This window comes from Lissotriton vulgaris, chromosome 5 (genome assembly GCF_964263255.1).
Source record: "Lissotriton vulgaris chromosome 5, aLisVul1.2, whole genome shotgun sequence".
NCBI classification, from domain to species: domain Eukaryota; kingdom Metazoa; phylum Chordata; class Amphibia; order Caudata; family Salamandridae; genus Lissotriton; species Lissotriton vulgaris.
The window spans coordinates 1,832,546,241-1,832,552,532 of record NC_141693.1 but is presented as its reverse complement, the minus strand read 5'-3'; the positions used below and the strand labels follow the sequence as shown (position 1 = coordinate 1,832,552,532).

At 49.1% G+C, this 6,292-nt stretch overlaps 1 pseudogene; it reads left to right on the top strand.

The window, feature by feature from the left end:
- The first annotated feature begins 574 nt into the window (after positions 1-574).
- Positions 575-1,966, top strand: LOC147717479 (uncharacterized; annotated as a pseudogene).
- The last annotated feature ends 4,326 nt before the right edge of the window (positions 1,967-6,292 follow it).

Genomic DNA, 6,292 nt, shown 5'->3' with positions numbered 1-6,292 from the left:
ATTGCTATCTATTAGATCGATACCACATACACAATCTGCCTCACACCGTATGAGGTGGTTTTTGGAAGGCCAAAGAATATTTGGGGGATTCCTAAGCCATTCCCTATACATGATGTACCCTATGTATTGATGAATAACTATTTGTCTCAGTTTACTGACTGTTTGTCTTCTATTTGTCAACAGGTTTGGGAGACTCTTCCAGACAGGTCGCAAGGTGAGGGCCACTGCTTGCGCCCTGGTGACTACGTCATCATAAAGTCCTTCCAGAGAGCCGTTGGCAGATCACCGCGATATCCTGGTTACAGAGAAAGGAAAAGCTGTGTCACCTGAAAGATCTGAGGAAGTCTTCCCGGACCACACGATTCCTGGTACATCTCAATATCAGCTCCGACCCAGAAAGAAAGACACTTTGTTGCTGAAAAAGACTGTTTGAGACACTGTCCTGGGTGGTTAATACCTGAATACAACGGGGGTAGCCTTTTAGTAACTGCTCGTCTCAACCTCAGTGAAGAAACCAACGCCTTCCCAGGACCTTAGGGCACCATCTGTTTTGTTGTTTGTCAACGAATTAAATATGCCTATCGAGAAAAAACCAACTGCTGCAAGAGTTTGTAGCAAAAGAACAATGATTGTTACTGGACTCACTTTGACTGTTGTTATTATTGCTGCAATAATATGGAATGTAGAGGAAGTAGCTCCTATTCAAAATCTACTGACTGCTACTATTCCTGTTCCCTCTGAACATTATTACTTTACTCTTCCTTAACATGAACAGAAGCACAGAAGGTCCTACCTCAATAACACTTTCATTCAGATGTTGCACCATACCCACAATGCTACAAATGTTACCAACTGCTGGGTATGTGGAATGATGCCAGCTCATCAGAAAAACGGGGGAACGCCTTATATTCCCTTGCCGTTTTTACATAATGGCTCCTGCAGAGGCTGGTTTGCATTGTTGTGGGCTTCTAAAATTGCTGATGTAGGAAGACTAAACACTCAATTGAATAAAGTCTGTTACCCTGATGAGGAAGGAGATTCACAAGCTAATGGAACTGTGTGGGAAATGGAGGAGTATCGTCAAGGAAATTCCTCTGTGCACTATGTTTTCCCTAACACTCGAACAACCAAGGGAAATGGGCCTCCTGTTATTGCTGTCACTAGAGCTTGAGCGAATCTCTGGGTGAACAGTATTGGCAGTATACTTGCGGGAAAAAGTGACTGTACTTTAGTGTTGAATATTACTGGAATGAACAATAGCAGCTTTTTGCCCTCACATAATACCTATTTCCTTTGTGGAAGTAAAGGTTATTATCACCTACCTATTGGATGGTCAGGTAGCTTCTACGTGTCCTTTTTGCTTCCCCCTGTGTTTTTGGCACCTGAATCCTATCATAAAGACTATAGACTATATAATGACATTTCTAAGAGTCGATTCAAGAGGACAATAAATAATGATGAGGTGGATAAAAATGATACTGCACTGCAGCAGTATATTGACTTCAACTTGGGACTATTCTTCTCTGTTGGTGCGGCCTTAAACGGCAGAACAATCAGACGTTTGACAAGTGTTGTAGAGGCTGTAACCAATCAGACAGCAACGGCACTTGGGAATATCACAGAAGAACTACAAATTACGAGAATTGTGACGATCCAAAATAGGATGGTCCTTGATGTCATCCTGACTGACCACGGTGCATTATGTCGCTTCATCGGTAGCTGCTGCATTTACATCCCGGACTACGCCCCTTCTGTTTTTGATGCAATTTCCAAGATGCACAAAATAGCCACTGAAATCCATCAGGATTTAGGAACATGGACTTTGACTGGATGGCTATGGACCATGTTTACTGTATGGGGCTAGAAATTACAGTTCGCTCTATGTATATTTGTTGCTATTCTTTTCACTTGTTGCCTATGTGTCCAATGCAGCCCAATGCTTTGTTCGCTTTGTGTTTCTACATGAACCTCGTGTATTCCGACTAAACAAAATGCTAAGAATGTAAATGCTCGATTAGCAAGTCATCAAGAAATCAATGAAATGATGCAGATTGACATAAATTATATTTTTCGTATTCCTTTAAAAGTATAAGAACATGCCTTCAGCATATGCTAAAAGGGTCGACTGTGGAAATCGAAAATAATTTCTGTTAGCATAAGCTGAAGACATCTTGTCTGTGGCATCCATTTTGTTAGCTATGTAATTTGTTACAAAAATGAATGATGCGTAGACCATGTGATGTAGAACAGAATCTCTGCTTTATTCATAAGATCACTTCTTGGTTACAGGTTACCAGATGTAAGTCAGATCCTTTAAAGTGCCCCACCAGGAGCAGGCTCCTCACGGCTCAGCCCATCCACTGCAACTGATTCTCTCTTCCAATCCAAACACAATCAACATTCTATCTGACCTCATCATAGGCTGAGCAGCAAGGGAGAGAATTTCTGTAGGGAGAGTGCAATGAGTAAAATATACATTACAACACATCCCCCCTAATAATGATGGAAATGATTCATAATGTGTGTAGGTGATAAAACACAGGTTTCAGCAAAGGAGGATGCATTAATAACAAAATAATACATCACCCCCCTCTATAATGATCAAAACAATCAAATGCATGAAAGTTGTGAAACATACAAATGAGAGTAAAAGAGGATGCATACAATAACTAAAACAGTACTTACTACACACATCTCCCCTTAATAATGATCATAAACAACAAGAATGAAAGCTAAATAAATACATTTTCAAAAACTTAAAAACAGTGGATACTATCCACCATAACTCCAAACTGCAGTTACAATATCAACACATCTCACAGAGTACCCATTGCGCCACAAACTAAGGCACAAAATTGTGGCAGAACAGGGATCTACAACTCTCAACTGCACATACCAATGGCAGAACAGGTCGACCTCAAAGAAGAGGAATAAGACTCCACCCATTCCAAGACAGGCTAATTACAATCCCAAAAATACTCTGAAAACGTATATGGGTATCTTCAAATCAAATGCAAATCCAGGGTATCCCTTAACCCAAAGCAACATATTATGGGTCTGCTTAAACCCAAGGCAAATATATTATGGGTTTCTTTAAACCCAACGTGCACAGCCAAAATGCACAGTCCAAACACCTCCATTAGGCAACAACCACATACAGGGTATCAGCAAAACCAATAGGTGAAGCAACACAAGAGGTAAACTTCCCACGTGCGTACCAGTAATGCGCAGTCCAGTACATACTCAAAAGATAACGTGTACAGCCAAAAATCACAGTCCAAACACCTCCATGAGGCAACAACCACATACAGGGTATCAGCAAAACCAATAGGAGAAGCTACACGAGAGGTAAACTTCCCACGTGCGTACCTGTAACGCACAGTCAGTACATACTCAAAAGGTAACTCTCCAAAACCAGGGGGGGGCGCTAGAGGGCGCACTGCAGAATGGCCGCACTTTCGTGAGGCTCCTGCCGCCCGGAGCTTTAATCCTGGCATAGATCCTCTTGGCCATCGCCTGTCCCTGCCCTGACCCTGGATATATGCTGGGGACACTCTCGACCTCACTCGGTCCAACTCCTGTTCCGATCGGAGCGTGCTGACCGGAGTTACGGGGACTTGCAATTTTCCCCGCTGGGCGCTCTGGAAGCTGGGTGCTCCGTAGTCCGGCGGCCCTGCCGACTACAGTCCGTGGCGCCGCACGTGTGGTGGAGGCCCTGTCCCCTCCCCCTCTGACTTCTACTACGGCTGGACGCCCCGCCGCAGCAGGCGCTTGTGGCCACTATCTGTGACCGGGGGGACTCGTGAGGAGCGGCGGAGAGGGAGCCACGTCGGACTCCGGAGACAGAGCGCGACATGGCCACGTCTGAAGCCCGAGGTGAGACGCGGCCATTGAGCAGTCAGGAGTGAAGGGGTCTTTATGCCTGCTCGTGCCCCCGGATGTGGTGCTCTTCCAGCTTGGTGTGAAGCGACCGGCGCTGTGTGTTGGTGGGCTCAGTGTAGTCCACAGTGTGAGGAGTGTCAGCCTGGACTACTGTTTGGCGCCATTTCCCTCACGAAGGTGGCTGGGGGAAGGTATCGCCTGGAGTCGATAGTGCCTGATGTTGGAGCGTAGCTCTTCCCCTTCTGAGCTGAGGCACCGTCCTGCTGTCTAATCTACTGACTGTTGTCCCTGCTTTGAGATACTGCCCAGATTGTCCGGAGGGTGCTATCTGCTGGGACCTCACTGGTGCAGGACTGTGCACACCGTCCTTGGTGTAGCCTCTGCGTGGCGCCTGGTTTCCTGCGCTGTGAAGTGTTCTGCTGCACTACTGTTGGTCCCCCCTGCCTTATATTGCTTATTACTAGACGTGCTCCTCTTTGCCATTGGGGGAGCGGCTGGATTTAAGATTGCTGGAGGTGCCAGATCCCGTGGTGGCGTGGCGACAGAGGAGGGCAGGCCGGGCACTGTACGCTGGTCTGGGACTTTGGTGTGCAGAGCGCTCTGGCTGGTTGGACACACCGCTAGGGACTCGTGGCTGTGGACCCTGCAGTCCCTTGGCTTCTCTCTGTGCACATTTGTGGGGGCTGATACACGCTAAGAACGTGTAACCATGGGGAAGCCTGATAACAAGCAGCCTAAGCTGTCCTTTGACTCCGTGGTGGCCAGGAGGGGTGCTCGTCTGGTGCAAGAGGCCGGGAGTTCGCGCTCCCCCCCCCCGCCTGTTGCTGATCCTGTACTGCAGCCTCCCACCCCGGATTTTCAGCAGATGATGCAGGAGATGAGGCAGGGTTTTGCCACTATTGTGGATAAAGTGGACAAACTATCCTCGCGCATGGACGCAGTGGTGCAGAAACTGGATGTACATGAGGAGCGCCTGACTACGGCGGAACAGCGCATCTCGGATCATGACGACATGGCCGCCACTCATACCACCCAGTTGGCGAGAATGGACAATATCCTACGAGTGATCGCCGCTAAGAACAAGGAGTTGGAGGCGAGAAGCCGGCGCAATAACATACGCGTGGTAGGTGTGCCGGAGACGACCAACGTAGGGGGGAAAGTGGAGACGTATGTGGAGAGACTCCTGGTTGGCGCGATTGGCGCGGAGAAATTCTCTACGCAATTCATTGTTGAACGGGCGCATCGCTCCCTTGGGCCGCGGCCGGCCACGGGAGCTACACCGCGCCCAATCATTGCTCGTCTCCTGAATTATCGGGACCGGGACGCTGCTCTTCGGGCGGCTCGTGCTAATCGTGCGCTTTCCTTTGAGGGGGCCAACTTCACCATTTATCCTGACTTTACGCCTATGGTGCAGGAGCAACTGCGTAAGTTCCTGCCGGTCAAGAAAAAACTTCGTGAACTACAGGTGGACTATGCCTTGCTGTATCCTGCAAAACTTAGGGTGACTCATCAGGCAAAGCAACATTTTTTCACGAATCCTCAACATGCGGAGGATTTTGCAAAGCGTCTCAAGAGGGAGCGATCTGCGCATGACCGGCGGGATGGGGAGGAACATGAGGGCCACCGATCGGCGGGAGAGGATGATGACGCATAAATGCGTTTCTCTCTGCATGCAGACTGTTATGGATGCTGTTCACGGACATCCGCATAGCTGTGTTTGTGGCCTGGGCTCCCCCAGCCCTGTACTGTTGGAGTTGGACATGGGGATGTTCGATTTGATATGAGTGACCGTTGTTGGGGGTCACTAAGGGGACGATGGTTGATGACATTGATGTGCTCCGGGCACCCACCCCCACGCTGCGCCTGGGCCGCGTATGCGCCCTGTGGGTCGGAGTGCGGCGTAGTGTGTGGGAGTGGTGTCGTGTACCTCTGGTGGGCACCCCACCGGGAATGCCCCGATACTTTTTTCTGAGTTTCTTTGTACGAATGACTTGTTGTTTGCTTGGATGGATGGATGGGGGGGGGGTATTTGAGGGTCCTGCCGAGTTGGGGTTGGTCAGGTGGGTGGGGGAAGCTGTGTTGGCTTGGTCTGCTGCGAACGATGGGGGGACTGATTTGCCCGCTCTTGGGGGTCACTGTTGCGGGGGTGGGGACGGATGGTGTGAGGCCGCTCCTGGGTCCCCCAGGTTCGTTGTTGCAGGGGGGTGGTGTGTTTGCCACTTGCTATTTTCTGAGCTGTGTGCGTGCCTGTTGCACGGGTGCTGTTTTTTGTGTTTGTGAGAGGGGTGTTTGGTGTTTTGGCTTGAAGATGGCAGGGGTGGATGTGGTGCGGGGTTGTCTGAGTGGATGGTGTGTGAGATGGTACAGTTCCACTGCCTTGTCCCGAGAGACTGGGATGGTGCACTGCTTG